The following is a 16098-nucleotide window of genomic DNA, read 5'->3' on the forward strand; positions in this document are numbered from 1 at the left end:
ATCCATTTCTCTTCACTCGTTTTTTATCCTGAGGGCAGGGCTGGCTTCATGTGAATAGTTGCATAAAGCTTAGAAGAGCCCCGCCCTTGGTGTAGTGCTCCACTATTACTTTCTTAAAATCCTTAATAATCCTTGAATTAGGGACTCTGCATTTTCATTTTTCACCAAACCCCACAAATTACGTACCAGATTCTGCCTAAGTACCTAATACACAGTGTGCTATACTGGCAGCTGTGGGCTGGCTATCCTCCCAATTCAGCTTTTCTTGCCCCAAGTTGAATTCACAAGTAATGGCTGTGCTTGTGAAGTGTGGCTCCAGTTGTTTACTAAAAAGACCTCTACAGAAGGCATCAATATCAGTGAGAAGTATCCCATGTTACCTAGGCTTCAGACGAATAGTCCCAGAATCCTCCATGTAGGCATTGTGATTTTGGTTTCAAAGAGTCAAAGAGAAAAATCTTTAGAGAAGGGCTGGCATTTGTGAATGACTTTCAGGCCCTTCCCTCCAGCTAGAAACAAGAGAAAGAAGGAAGACTGGAAGCCTTGAAAGGTCTTCAAGAAATACCTGGGGAACCATGTTTCTGGGCCCTTTCCTCCTACTTCTCTTCCAGGACTCAAGTATCCTAGGATAATGCTTTTCTAACTTGAATGTGTATAGGAAACACCTACCAATCTTGTTAAAATGCATGTTCTGATGAAGTAGTCAGGGCTGGGGCTTCAGATTCTGTATTTCAAATAACCTCATAGGTAAGGCTGATGCCGCTGGTCCATGCTGGGTAGCAAGCTGACAGGTCTGCATTTTTCAGGTGTTGGGAAAACCCTGAATTTCAGTTTTGTCTTACCTTAGGGGAGCTACCATCTTTCCATAAAAATAATCTGGCTTACCCTATATTCCCTGTACATGTAGTGGCACAGGCTGCACAAGTGCATGCATGTATGTTATGACTTAGAGTGCATAGAGCTTCAAACAAGAGAAAACCTAACTCAATTAGGAGATGTATTATCTCATACAACTAGAAAAGCAGAGGAAACCAAAAACAGGTACTACGAGCAGTAGAGTCCATGACTTTAGAGTATCATCAAAGATCCAGGCTTTCTTCTCCCTTTTGTGCCATCCACAGCATACAAAATGGCTCTATTACAGGCATTACCTTCAGATAAGATAATGTCCAGAGGCAGAAAAGGGCTGTCTCTGAGGTGTTTCATTTTAGAACCTGGATACATTTCCCAGAAGCTCCAAGTAAATGTCTCATATTTTGTATCACGGGTCTGTACCTATATGAGTCTATTTTCGGTTCAGTGATTTAGCCAAAGGAATGATTGGCTTAACTTAATCAGGATAATCAGGGTCCACTTGCTGGAGCCAGGGAGGAAGGGGTTAGTGTCCTTTGAATCACATGGATATATGGAGAAGTCGATATCTGCAAAAAGTCTAGGTTATTCTAGGAAGTAGAAATGCATTGTAATTAGGGAGAGAAGGAAGGTTGGGTTCACAATCAATCTAGTCTACTCTCTTACACACCCCAATAAAAGACTTTCATTTTAAAAAGGGCAATAGACAATCTCCCCACAGATCTGCACCCCCCATCTGGAGCCTCAAACTCTCTCTTTTCCTTTACTGGAGTACTTGTCCTCAAAACTGACACATAAAAAGTTTGGTTTTATTTTAGAAAAGTAATTTTAACTGCAGCATTTTAGTGGGTAGCTGACCCCCAGTGCTTAATTATAGTGCAGAACAGGAACAATTGTGTGACTAGAAAGAAGTACCAGATTGGTTTTGTTGTTGACTGTACTTGGTTGGAATACTAAACATTTTTCAGGTCCACCCTCATATTCATGAGTTTCATTAGTTCCATTAATAAGGTCATCTCTGTGTCCCATACATCTAAACAAATAGAGGAAACTCTGAAGTTCGATACTTTCTTGATATAGGTGAGATCTCATGGTTTTAACAGCACTTTCCAGCATAGCTTCTCTGTTTAGACATTAGATGAATTTTACAAAAATCAATTAAAAAACAACTACACTTTTTAAAAAATATTTTATTGGGATCCCTGGGTGGTGCAGCGGTTTAGCGCCTGCCTTTGGCCCAGGGCGCGATCCTGGAGATCCGGGATCGAATCCCACGTCGGGCTCCCGGTGCATGGAGCCTGCTTCTCCCTCTGCCTGTGTCTCTGACTCTCTCTCTCTCTCTCTCTCTCTCTCACTGTGTGCCTATCATAAATAAATTTTTTAAAAAATTAAAAAAATATTTAAAAAAATAAAAAATATTTTATTTATTTATTTGAGAGAGAGAAAAAGCACAAACGAGGGGCAGGGGAGCAGAGGACGAGGGAGAAGCAGACTTCCTGCTGAGCAGGGAGCCCAATGTGGGGCTCAATCCTGGGACTCTGGGATCATGACCTAAGCTAAAGGCAGGCACTTAACTGACTGAGCCACCCAGGCACTCTGCAACCACACTTCTTGAAAACATTCCTGGAAGATCTAGTGATCTATCAAAAACTACTTAAAAAGTATCTTAGGACTGTCTGGTTTTAATTAACAACAAAATAAACAACAGGTATTGACATGTTTGCAGATAAAGGGGAACCCTGGTGCACTGTTGGTGGGAATGCAAACTGGTGCATCCACTCTGGAGAACAGTTTGGAGGCTCCTCAAAAAGTAAAAATAGAACTACTCTACAATTCAGTAATTTCACTAGGTATTTTTCCAAAGGATACAAAAATACAGATTTGAAGGGGTATGTGCACCCTGATGTTTATAGCAGCATTATCTACAATAGCCAAATTATGGAGAAAGCCCAAATGTCCATTGAGGGATGAGTAATAAAGAAGAGGTAGTATCTATGTACAATGAATATTACTCAGCCATCAAAAAAATGAAATCTTGCCATTGGCAATGACATCTTTGGAGCTAGAGTGTATGACACTAAGTGAAATAAGTCAGAGAAAGACAAATACTATATGATCTCATTCTTATGTAGAATTTAAGACAGAAAACATGAACATAAGGAAAGGGGAAAAAGGAAAAAAGGATAGAGGGGAAACAAGCCATAAGAGACTTAGTGATAGAGAACAAACTGAGGGTTGATAGAGAGGAGGGGCATAGGTGGGGGATGGATTAGATGGGTGATGGGCATTAAGAAGGGCACTTGTGATGGTTAGCACGGGATGTTGTATGTAAGTGATGAATCACTGAATTCTCCTCCTGAAACCAATATTATACTGTATGTTAACTAACTAGAATTTAAATAAGAATTTCTTTAAAAGTATGTTAGGAGAATTTGTTTCGTTTTTTTTTAAAGATTTTATTTATTTATTCATAAGAGACACAGAGACAGAGGCAGAGACACAGACAGAGGGAGAAGCAGGCTCCCTGCAGGGGAGCCTGATGCATGACTCGATCCCGGGACTGGATCATTCCCTGAGCTGAAGGTTCAACCACTGAGCCACCCGGGTGTCCCAGGAGAATTTGTTTCTTGATATAAATTGCTATAGTTAGAAAATGCATTGAGTGAACCTTTTGTCCTCATTTATTAATGAATGCTATTAATAAGAAAAAAAGGCAGAGCAACATGGTGGGTAAAAACATAGCTTCCGAAACCCAACTGCTTGAGTTTAAGCCTTAGTTACATCACTAAAGTAGCTGTGTGACCTGAGGCAAGTTACTTAACCTCTTTATGCTTCAGATTCCTCTTTTGGGAAATGAGGATAAGAAAAGCAGTTCTCTTTCTTGGTTGTCATGAATATTAAATGTGCATATAAATAGAAGAGTGTTTGGCATAGAGTAAGCTTTCTGTAAGTATTAACACATTTACATGTTTTTATATGGCTTCCATGAGACAAGCCCTGTATTACACACTTGCCTCTAAACTGCAAAACAAGATTATGTCGTATTGGAAATACCAATGTCTAATAATAGCTAACATTAATTGAGGACCTACCATGTACCAGGCACTATTTTGGGTACCAAGTAGTCATCATCTCATTGAAGCCTGACAATAACCCACAGAGATAAGATTTTCTCATTTTCCAGATGAGGAAAATGAAGCACAGAGATCAATTAGAAAAGAATATGTTGATCTTTTTAAGATGTGGAACACTTAGCCCCAGGGCATGGCAAAGGAGCATCATTAGAAAGAGAGAGAGCTGAATTGCTCTACAAAATGAACTTAGACAAATATAAAGTATCTACGAATCTCCCTGGGGGCGGGGAGCGGGGGGAACCTGGAAAGGACAGGAGCGAGCCAGGAGTGAAGGGCTGATGGAGATAAAGAGATTTGGCAGGTGGAAGGTTCTCTGTGACAATCATGACATGTGACTTTTAAGAATAGAAACACTTAAAATTCAGTTTTAAGTGACCTACTTTTCTGTAATATAACCCTTTCTTTGTACCTCCTATTCATTGTTATTAAAGTCTATTACCCAGTCTTCTTTAATATGTGATATTTAGTGGCAATTGAAAAAAGAGGAGGGGAGGGCATTGTCCTGAAACATCAGCATAAAGTACACAGAAATATAAAAATCAGCCAAGAAATGAAAAACACAGCATTAAGAATTCCGTGTAAATAGACCATCTGAACAAGATATGCCTAAGGATGTATCCCTCCCAGTAAACCTTGGAGTTACGTGGGGAGGGTCAGTGGGTGTATCACGGCCTACAGGGTTGGTGTTTGAAGCATTTCTCTTCAATCCTGAGAGGTGTTACACAGGTTAGAGGACTCCAGGCTGTTCATTTGGCTGACTCCTAGGTTATTTGGAGGAATACAGTATGTAGTAACAAGAAGGGGCTTTAATAATACATGATCTAGTCCAGGATCTTCCTTTAACAGATTTGAAACCAAGACCAGCGAGGAAAGTGACTTCCTCAATTCCAAACAAGGAGAGGCATAGAAAAGACCACAACCAGATCCTCTGACTGCAAGCCCAGAGGGCAGTTCACTCTGTCCCTGTCTCTTTCACACAAGATGATTCTGTGCTATGAGGATGCTTTGGGAAAGTCCTAGTGATTTAGAGCTCTCCAGTGGGCCGACTGGCTTAGCATCTGGGAAATTCTGAATCACATCGGATGGAATGTTTTGTTTACTTCCTCCCCACAGTGCTAAAAGGGGAGAAAGGGTTCTTTTTTTCCTCCAGCTAATTTGCTGGAAACAGTAAATAATTTCCCAGTTCATCTGGTCTCACTTCAACCGCCTTCCTGTGGCCATCTATTTGCTAGTTTCAGAGAAGAAATATCGTTTGAGATATTTGACTTCCTTTCAGAAGATAGCCAAGAGAAGGAAGAAAGTCTCTCCCATAACCTCTTAACTAGCCTATGGCTAGTAGTAAATTGTAACACCAACCTCCCACGTAAAGCAGTCAGTACATCCTGGGATGGATGTGCATTCAGAGATTGTTAAACCAGGACCATTAACAATCATCTACTTCAAAACAAAAATCATCTACTCCAAAGGGTCAGAGCTCTATTTTAAAAAAATCAAATTAAAGCCAACATCCAGTAAATAAAAATCACTAAAACTGGAGCCACCCAGATTTAAGTTAGAGGCTGAGAACATCTTAATCTCCTCCTTCCCCTGGAGTCTCAGTCCCTCAGACAGGTCCCTAAAGAAGCAATTAGACAACAACTAAGCTTGTCCTGTTTATTCACTCTATCAGTAGTGACAGTCAGGTTTCAGAATGACCTTCCCAAGGTTCTGTGGCTAATGTGTGGCATGTCTGAACTTGAAATCAGGCTTCTTCAATCTCAGTTCTTTGACTCCCTGTATCTCACTCACATGGTAAATGCTCTTAACTTCTGTCAGAGAGTGAAGGGATGAGGCTGGATGGGCAATATGTCACTGTGTCCAGCAACTGGGGAAAATAAAGTGAGGCAGAGTCAGAGGAAGCTGTGGTTTGACTTGACAGATCTAAACTAATGCATACAAACATGCAAAGAAGATCACAGAAGATTATTTAGTAGAATTCTTGAGAGATTTGAGATTTCTGTGTCATTTGCCATTTGCTCTTTACTTTGGTCCAAATATGGTCCAAAGATGCGCTTTAGTCCTGAGGAAATGACCCACATAGGAAATCAGGCCACTGGTTATTGTTTCTGTAAAAATGTGGTAGTGGGCGATATTCACCAGACCATGCAAAGAAAAAGGAATTAACTTTGATTGAGTGCCCGTGGAGAGTCACACAGTCTGCTAGTTGTGGGACCTTAGGCCAGTTATTTGATCCCACTACTTTAGGCACCTCTTTCACAAGGAGAGGATGAGGGGAGGAAATGAGATATAACACATGGAGCCCTTGACCTAAGGCCTTGTAGAGTAAGCATGTAATAGTATTGACTACTACTACTACTGCTACCATAATTCTGATGAAGAAGAAGAAGAAGAAGGAGGAGGAAGAGAGGAAGGAGAGGAAGAAAAGGAGGAAGGAGGAGAACAGGAAGGAGAAGAAGGAGAAGTCAGGGGAGGAGGAGGAGAAGAAACTGGTTTAACAGTAACACTCCTTAAAATAATTCTGTGGGGTTTGTAGTTACCAAAGTCCTCATTTTCAAAAATGAAGAACCTGAGATCTGGAGAAGTTAAATGCCTTGCCCCAAGTCACACAATTAGGAAAGAGAGGAAAATGAGATATGAAACCAGGATGACCTGACTCTATTTGCTTTCTTCTGCAATGGCCTCTGATAAATTTCTATCCGGGCTTAATTTTGGCTGGGGGGTGGATTTCTGCCATTGCATAGCCATTGACATGTAATTAGGGTGTCTCCCTTTTTCTTTGTTCTAGATAACTTGGAACCAAATTTTTGCCCAAGTATCTCATTAACTAGAAAAAAAATTATCCTTTTCTTCTATTACTCTTACTTTCTGTGGGCTGGTTTTTATTTATGTTTAAACATTATAGTATATTTCCTTTCAGTGTATCTTTCCAAAAACTGTCTAGGTTATCAGAAACAAGTGGAAATTCAAACTTAAGAATTTGAGGGCTCAGGGATGCCTGGGTGGCTCAGTGGTTGAGCATCTGCCTTCGGCTCAGGGAGGGATCCTGGGGTCCCGGATCAAGTCCCACATCAGACTTCCTGCACAGAGCCTCCTTCTCCCTCTGCCTGTGTCTCTGCTTTTCTCTCTGTGTGTCTTTCATGAATGAATAAATAAAATGTTAAAAAAAAAAGAATTTGAGGATTGAAAAAAAAAAGAATTTGAGGATTGAATTAGGCTGTAGGGAGGGGTATAGTGAGGATAAACCTTCTAACATTAAGAAACTTGCATTTTAATTGAGGTAAATAAAATATATACTTGAAAATTACAAGCAGTACATAAATTCCAAGTGAGGGGGTATGAGCAGGAAATACAAGACAGTTCTGAAGAGAGGGAGAGATTTCTAAAATTGAGGTTATAGTAGGAAGGACTTTTCGAAATTTGGGCTTAGAGTTCTAGAAAACAGTGTCACAGTGGAATCCAGAAGCTGGAAGACTCTCATCCCTCTAAGAAAGTTACATAAATCATTACTCATTTATTCAACACTCTAGTCTCTGTGTGGATGCCAGGCAGTGCTCCTGTGGAATTTAAAATCTAGTTTGTCAAGTAAAACTTTATTAATTCTATTATGCTGTGCTTCTAAGAGGGAGCAAAAAGCAAGAGGTACCAAAATAAAATAGTCTAGTCTGAATTTTAAATATTCATCTCCTTCCCATTTGCCAGCCCATTTTATTAAAAAGAAAATTTTATTCAAGTAAATTATTCTAGGTTGTTATGGTTTCAGTTAGGTTCAACTCAGAAACATTTGGAATAACAACTGATAATTTGGAAAGTGGAACTTTTTTATTTTACTCCAAAATCTTTTATTTGAGCCAACAACAGCAACAAAATACACCTTTTCTGGGGGAGGAGTTCTTTTATTCGTTTTTGGAATAATGGGTTTCCTAGTATGCAGAACAATATAGTCCAGTGGAATAACACCAGGCTGAGAAAGGGGAGAACTGAGTTTTCAGCCTAAGCACACCACTGCAACGGTAATGACAACAGGATAACTGCGAAGGCTCAAGTACAAACCAGAGATTGTTTCGTTTTTACCTTCCTAGAATGCATTCACTCTTTTTATAGTAGCAATATCCAAAATTTCCTTTGGGATCTAGCCATTCCTCTATGTGGCAGAGTGCATATGGCATAGAATTAGCCAATCAAAAAATAAAATAAGTACAGTGATTGGATCAGGGAGAGGCAAATTATCCAAACAGAATCAGAATGAAAAACCAGTAATGACAGAGGATATGCTTGTCTTGTTCCTGATCTTAGTGCGAAAGTTTTGAGTTTCTCGTCAGTAAGTCTGATGTTAGCTCTAGGATTTTTGTGTAGGTTTCCTTCATCAAGTTGAGGAATTTCCCCTCTTTCCTAGTTTTAGTTTGCTGAGAGTTTTATCATCAATGGCTGTTGGCTTCTGTCAAATATTTTTCTTCATCTACTTACATGATCATGTGATTTTTCTTCTTTCCCTGTTACTGTGATTACATTAATTGATTTTTTAATGCTGAACCAACCTTGTGTGCCTGGGATAAATCCCATTTAGTTGTGGTGTTTAATTCTTTGTATATATTGTGGGATTCAACTGGTTAATATATTGTTAAGGATTGTTGCATCTGTGTTCATGACAGAGATTGGTCTTTAGTTTTTTTTTATGTAATTTCTTTGTTTGGTTTGGGCAGTAGGGTAATGCTGGCCTTGTAGACTGAGTTAGGAAGTATTCCCCTTACTTCTTTCTTCTGAAAGAAACTGTACAGAATTGGTATAATTTCTTCCTTTAACGTTTAGGAGAATTCACCAGCAAACACATCTAAGCCCAGTGCTGTTTTGAAAGACTATTAATCATGTATTCAAGTTCTTTAATAGTTACAGGTCTTTTCAGATTTTCTATATATTTTTGATATATAGTTTTGATAGATTATGCCTTTCAAAAAATTAGCAAATTCATATAGACTATCAAATTTGTGGGCCTAATAATTCTTTAGTATCCTTTAATATTGATGGGATCTGTGGCAATGCTCTTCTTTCTTTTTTTATATTTGTAATTTTGTATTCTCTCTCCTTTTTTCTTAGCCTGGCTAAAGGCTTATTTTTGTGGCTTTGAAGATTTGTAACTAGTTTTAATGCTCTTGATTTTACCATATGAAATGCTACTCAGTGAATATGCCTGAATTCTCATGTTATCACTCTCCTAGGAAATTTCTGAAACTTCTTGAGGCTAAAACAAAAATCAAAAGTTCATCCCTACGTTCCTATAATCCAGATATATATTCTAAGGAATACATTTAGATTTATTTAGATATTTCTTTTACATCCCTGGGTTATGTAATTTGAAGTATACTTAAACAATATTAAGCATTTTCTTGAGGTACTAATGGTCAATACAGAAATATTCTGAAAGAAAGTCAAATTTGATGGATGTTTCAAATTCTTTCTCCAGCTATTAGGAAAAATGTGAACATATAATTAGTCTTCTAGTTAGGCTTATATACCACCTTTCCACCCATCTATCCACCCATCAATTCATACATGCATTTAACAAATATTTATTGAGTACTACTGTATGTCAAACATGGTTAAGCATTAAGCAGTTGTCTGCTGTCATGGAGCTTATCTTCTTTTGTCCTTACCACTTGCTCACCTGCTCCAACTCTTATTTCCCATTTAAACTTGTACTATATTTCCGATATTCCAATAGTTCCACTCTAGAATTTTTTCTTGAACGTGACATTCTCTCTATCTATTATCAACCTATGAAGCATTATTATCTTAAAAAATTGAAGTTGAAACTTTAGGCCTTTTAGAGTAAATTATCATTTGTAGGAAACAGGAAAAAATATAAGAAAAGTTAAATTATATCAACAAAGAAGCTAACAATAAATGCTATAGGTGGGATGTCTAGATGCCAGGATATCATACCAAGTTTGTTTAGCAAGTCAATAGTATGGGATAAAAGAGGGAGCAATGAATAGGAAGAACTCAAAGTTAAGATTTTTAAGAATCATTACCACTTAATGCAACATGGGAAATTAGTTGAATCCTCATTTGAGCAAACCTATTGTGAAAAAGTTATTTATGAGATAATTGAGGACATTTCAGTCCGCAGGTGGTTAATTGAGGTCAACACAATACTATTAATTTAGTTAGATGTGAAAATGTATCATGCTTAGATAAGAATATATTCATAGGGGCACCTGGGTGGCTCAGTTGGTTAAGCATCTGCCTACGGCTCAGGTCATGATCCCGGGATCCTGGGATAGAGCCCCATGTTAGGCTCCCTCTTCAGTAGGGAGCCTGCTTTTCCCTTTGGTGCAGCTGCTCCTCATTCTTGTGTGCTCTCTCTCTCTCTCAAATAAATAAATAAATAAATAAATAAATAAATAAATAAATAAAATCTTTAAAACAAAAACATATCCATATGTACAGTTGGGTGAAAAGAAATCAGGTGAGAGGTTTGCCTTAAAATTTTTCATTTAGGAGTGTCTGAATGGCTCAGTTAAGTGTCTGCCTTTGGCTCAGGTCATGATCCCATGATCCTGGGACTGAGCGCACATTGGGCTCCCCACTCAGTGGGGAGTCTGCTTCACTCTCACCCTCTGCCTTTCCTCCTGCTTGTGCTCTCTCTCACTCTCTCTGTCTCTCTCAAATAAATAAATAAAATCTTTTAAAAAATAAAAAATAAAATCCTTCCTTTAAATAAAATGAGAAAAAGTGTAAAATCTTGGTAATTGCTGAGTGGGTGATATAGATGTGGTAATTTATATTTTACTCTTTTGTTTTTACAGCAAAATTTTTTGAATAGTCCAACCATGTACCTCTTTCTCCTTAAAAAAATCTGCTAATTCTCTGCTGGCTAAAGAACAAAATCTAAACACATGAGCTTACCACACACGTCTCTTTATAGATCCCAAACTAGTTTTCAACCTACTTTTCCATTCTCCATAATTCCTTCTTGCATAACCTCCTTTTTCCTAAACCTACCATGCCCTTTCATGCCCTTCCAAAGCTTTGTGCATCCCATTATCACTGTCCAGAATTTCCTTGCTTTCCTTTTCACATGTACATGAGCAAATGTACTCATCCTTAAAGACTCAACACAATATATTTTCCATTAAGACAAGGAGCTCAGTTAGAATTAGGCATTTTTGGGATCCCTGGGTGGCTCAGTAGTTGAGCGCCTGCCTTCAGCCCAGGGCGTGATCCTTGGGTCCTGGATCGAGTCCCACGTCCGGCTCCCTGTGTGGAGCCTGCTTCTCCCTCTGCCTGTGTCTCTGCTTCTCTTTCTCTCTCTGTGTGTGTGTCTCTCATGAATAAATACATAAAATCTTTAAAAAAAAAAAAAAAGAATTAGGCATTTTCTCCAAGCTTCCCTTTTGCCCATGACTTTCTTACAGGTCTTACTATATAACCAAACCAATGTCTCTATATATTTATATTCTTGGCTCCACCACTGTGTCCAGGAAATAAGGGGTGCTTGATAAGTGTCTATCAAAAAAGTCCAATGTGCGCAGAGTCAGTCCTTTCTTTGTGAAGTCCTCCTGATGACCTAAAGAGAGCAAATAAAGAAAGAGCACTTTTCCTTTCTTACAGTGTTCTACTCTTGTCTTGTAAATCTTCTCAGAAATTTAACTTCTCTAATATGAAAAGGCAATCACAGTTCTAAATTTCCAGGCTACAGAAATATGTTAATATTTCATTTGTAAACACCACCAACAAATTGATTCTGTCATTAAGATTTAATGATTTTTTGACTAGTTGGGATTTATCTTTAGAAAAACACTGAGACTTGATTCCTTTAATGAGCTTTTTTCCCTGACCCAGCAATACCTAATTTCTATTTAATTACTTTGTGTTGACATTAGGTTTAGTTCCTTAGGTTCCTCCTCAAGATACATCCTTAGGGAGGCTGCTGTCAGACTATTTGGTTACAATGCATTATTTTTTTACATTTTATTACAATGCATTAATATTCTTGAGTTCAATGGTATGAAACCATGCTTTCCTCTTGTTTGTTTGTTTTGTTTTTCCACTCTTGGCATCTTTGTATATTATTACTCTGAAAGGAGTTTCAAAATTTCTGAGTGATTTTAAATCAAATAACCATGGGCAGCCTGGGTGGCTCAGTGGTTTAGCGCCGCCTTCAGCCCAGGGCCTGATCCTGGAGACTCAGGATCGAGTCCCACGTCGGGCTCCCTGCATGGAGCCTGCTTTTCCCTCTGCCTGTGTGTCTGCCTCTCTCTCTCTCTCTCTCATTAATAAATAAATAAAATCTTTAAAAAATAAATAAATCAAATAACCATTTTGGGGGGGGATAAAATATGGATAGTTATGGATAGTTGTTAATCTACCTACAAGATTTTGAATGTGTTTGTGTATTCAGTAGATATATAAATCTCCTCATTATTATGGTGATAGAGTATTTTACAAAGTCTACAGCAGAGACAATAAAAGATTGGGCATGAGTCATTGACAAATACAATATGGCATATCCATATAATGGAGCGGTATTCAGCAATAAAAAGGAATGAGGTACAGGCCGCATGAATGAACCTTGAAAATGTTGTACCAAGTGAAAGGAGCTAGTCACAGAAGACCATATATTATATTATTCCATTTATAAGAAAGATCCAGAATAGGCAAATCTATAAAGACCAAAAAAGGGATTAGTGGTTGTCTATGGCTAGGGGTGGGTTTCTTACTGTGGAACATTTCTAAAATGTTCCAGAACTCAATGCCAGCGATGGTTGCAATTCAGTGAACATACTAAACTTTAAATTGTAAATGTAGGGTCTATAAATTGTATCTCAATAAAGTTATTATTTTTCTTTAAAGTTTAGGCATGAGTTGGATGCCGTATATTTAGGATTACAAACCGTGGCTGATGTAATAAACAAACTCAAGCATTATAGTGGTTTCACACCAGTGAATTTGTTTGTTTTCTCATTTACATAATATAACAGCCCATGGCAGATATTCCTAGCAGGCAAGGAACCTCCCATGCCATGCAATCCCTCAGAGATCCAGGTTCTTTCCGTCTTCTGTCTCTGCCCGTTGGTAGGCCTCCCAGTCCTCTTCATTCAGCTGGCAATGGGGAAAGTGAGTGCAAAAAGGTACATTGATTTTTTTGCTCTGCCAGCTTGTGAGTGCCCAGTATCACCCACTCAAGTTCCATTGTGTCAAATGGCACACCTAATTACAAGGGACTCTTGGAAATGTACCATAGTTATATGTCCAGGAAGAAGAGGAAACTGGTTTGGCAAATGGCTATCCAGTCTCTGCTGTGGTTTCCCCACCCTTCCCAGTCCTATGCATCCTCTCTCCTTTCTCCTTCCTCCTCAATTTATTTGTGCTTGTCTCCACTTGTTTGCCACTTTTTACCCATCACCTAATATAAATTGATGTTGAAGTGAGACAGGTTCTTGTCTCATGGAGTAGAAGAATGAATCTCTCAGACAAATGAGGGTGTGTAAAGAGATAGAGTTATATTATGCAAGGATACAGGAAAAGCTCTCAGGAGAGCTTCTACCCCCTAGATTCTGTGGCAGGCCTAAGAACTAAACTGACATCAGACATATTAATCAGAAAACAGCAAGCAAATTTATTTAATATTTTTTTACATGTACACAAGGAGTCTTCAGAGGGAAAATGAAGACCTGAAGAAGCTGTTAGACCCAAAAGCTTATATGTCTTTTTACAGAAAAAGCTGAATAAATTGTGGGCATGTGACAAGACAAAGCAGCTTGAGCTGGGGCAGTAAATTATGGGGCAGTGATTAGGAAACATATGGGGGAAACTAATGGAAGATCAGGGTTATCTGAGTAGGTTTGTTTGCACAGGTCCATTTCGGCATTGACTTTCATTCCCTGGTGATAAGAACATTCTTTTCTTCCTAGTACAGGGAGGGCACCTTTCTCATGGGAATTTTTTTTTTTAAAGACTTTACTAATTTATTCATGAGAGATACAGAGAGAGGCAAAGACAGAGGCAGAGGGAGAATCAGGCTCCCCAGAGGGGATGTGAGACTCGATCCCAGGACCCTTTGGCTCAGGTCAAAGGCAAGAGGCTCAACCACTGAGCCACCCAAGTGCCTCTCTCATGTGAAATTTTGTGACTAGCCATTAGGCAGAAAGGGAGAGTTCAGAGACTCCTTTCTGCATCTACTGTTTCTCAGATGCCTTCAGCTCAAAATAATCAATACACCAAAGAGAATATTTTGGTGTGGCATATTCTAAACCCCTTCAAGCCCAAAATATGCACTTAAAATGTCCTATTTCAGGTGCCTGGCTGGCTCATTTGGTAGAGAATAATGGCTCTTGATCTCAGGGTCATGAGTTCAAGCCCCACATTGGGCATGGAGTCTACTTAAAAAAATAAAATAACATAACATAAAGCCTATTTTAAAAACAATAAAAAAAATAAAACATCCTATTTCATTTGGCCAACTTTCTCATTCTTATATTTGAGTTGGCTTTACACTTATTTGTAGACACCCCAATTTTTTTCTACTTGCTGTTGTTTTAGAATAGAGCCACTTAAAAATAATAGTCAAAAGCCTTAAAACTGGTTCCACATAGTCATAGCACAAATTTAGTAAATGTTCATCCTATCAAACCCATGTGTGTTGACATCTTGCACATGGCTCAGTGTGGGTCATTATGCACATCATGCCAGCCCTTTGGGCCTCAGTTGTCAACAATTAAAAATAGAAGAGATAGAAGAGAGGGCCAGTGTCTTTTTGTTTCTAACACTGTATAAATGGAATTATTCATGTCCAGTGTATATGTACTCCATGGTAAAATCACATCAAGGGCTTTACTTTCTATCCATGGTTAGATTCAGATCAACTTCAAAGTAAATAAAATAGGTGTTGTATATTTAAAGCTTAAATAGAAACCACCCATCATCTGGGCATCTTGGAAAGACAGCTAGAGACAGAGTTTGCCTTTATTACCAGTTACTCATGCTCCAAACAGATCCCGGCTTCCCCTGCCAGTGACAGTTTTAGCATCACACTAGGAGCAGTGTGCAACTTATTTTGTTTCTAGGACTTTTCTTCCTAGGAACATATGGGCCACGGAGCCAGAAATGAAGGTGCAGAGATGCAAAGTGGACCAATGTTTATTTATATACTGCAGCAAGAGGTTGAAAAATGAGAACTGACAGTATTCTTGCAACTAATATAACACTGCACATCAATGATATGGGAAATAAATAAATAATAGGAGACTTGGTAGTAACAAGATGGAGATAGGCCCTGGGACTGAGTCCTTCTGGAGTCATAAAGATAAACACATTTTTAACTTGTGGTTAAAAGGAAAGAGATGCTGGATAAGCATTAGCGGTTTTCTTCTTGAAAAGGAGGTGCTAATGAAGTATGTATCACTTTGGAATCATTAACGATGAGGAAGAATGAGAAAACCTGTCTACGTGAGGCAAATTGAAATAACTGTGACCAAGTAGCTTCCCATTGCTGAACCTGGGTGGTTAATCCCATTACAAAGTGGGGTTAGGAGCCTGGAGCCTGGATATCTGTAGTTCATCATCTCTCTCTCTCTCCATAACTGAGGTTCCATCCTTTTAGGTTCAGCCATTTAAAAGCTTTATGAACCCACGCAAGTTATGTACTTTCACAAGTCTCTGTCCTCGTGTACGAGGTGGAGATGAGAGTATAGGTCGTGGTAAGTTTTTAAAGAGAGAGTGAATCCAGTGCACATGGGAAGCACTCGAGTAATTAATCGATATTTTTATTACTACACCAACCTTTAATACACATCCTAAGGCCAGCCTCTCCTATCTCCACCAGTTTTGCTCGCAAAATCCATCTATGTAAAACTTTTGAAACTATGTGTGGTCCTCTTTTCTTCTCTTTCTGTCCTTTCCTTTCTTCCCATCCCTCTTCTCAGAGTAGGTAGAAATGGGTACTGGCCATAGGCCAAACTCTTCTTGAAACAATATGCCTTCGCCTTAGCCATGTGTCATCTGAAGTTCCGGGTCTGGGAATATTCTTCAGAGATTCCAAACTTGACAGAACGAGTAATTGCCACCTCCTCCCAGGGCAGAGCTACTGCCGGCTCAGGCAGCAGCATCAGGAGGG

At 38.9% G+C, this 16098-nt stretch overlaps 1 protein-coding gene and 1 long non-coding RNA gene across 24 annotated transcripts in view; one reads left to right on the top strand and one right to left on the bottom strand.

Annotated features, from left to right (window-relative positions):
- Positions 1-16098, top strand: part of SGIP1 (SH3GL interacting endocytic adaptor 1) — a 204143-nt gene that overhangs the window by 24962 nt on the left and 163083 nt on the right. The gene's annotated exons all lie outside the window — the stretch shown is intronic.
- Positions 11393-16098, bottom strand: part of LOC144310755 (uncharacterized) — a 139602-nt gene continuing 134896 nt past the window's right edge. The window contains exon 10 of the long non-coding RNA XR_013376431.1: positions 11393-11550. This is a non-coding gene — a long non-coding RNA (uncharacterized LOC144310755). The remainder of the gene's footprint in view (positions 11551-16098) is intronic.

This window comes from Canis aureus, chromosome 3 (assembly GCF_053574225.1).
Source record: "Canis aureus isolate CA01 chromosome 3, VMU_Caureus_v.1.0, whole genome shotgun sequence".
NCBI classification, from domain to species: Eukaryota; Metazoa; Chordata; class Mammalia; order Carnivora; family Canidae; genus Canis; species Canis aureus.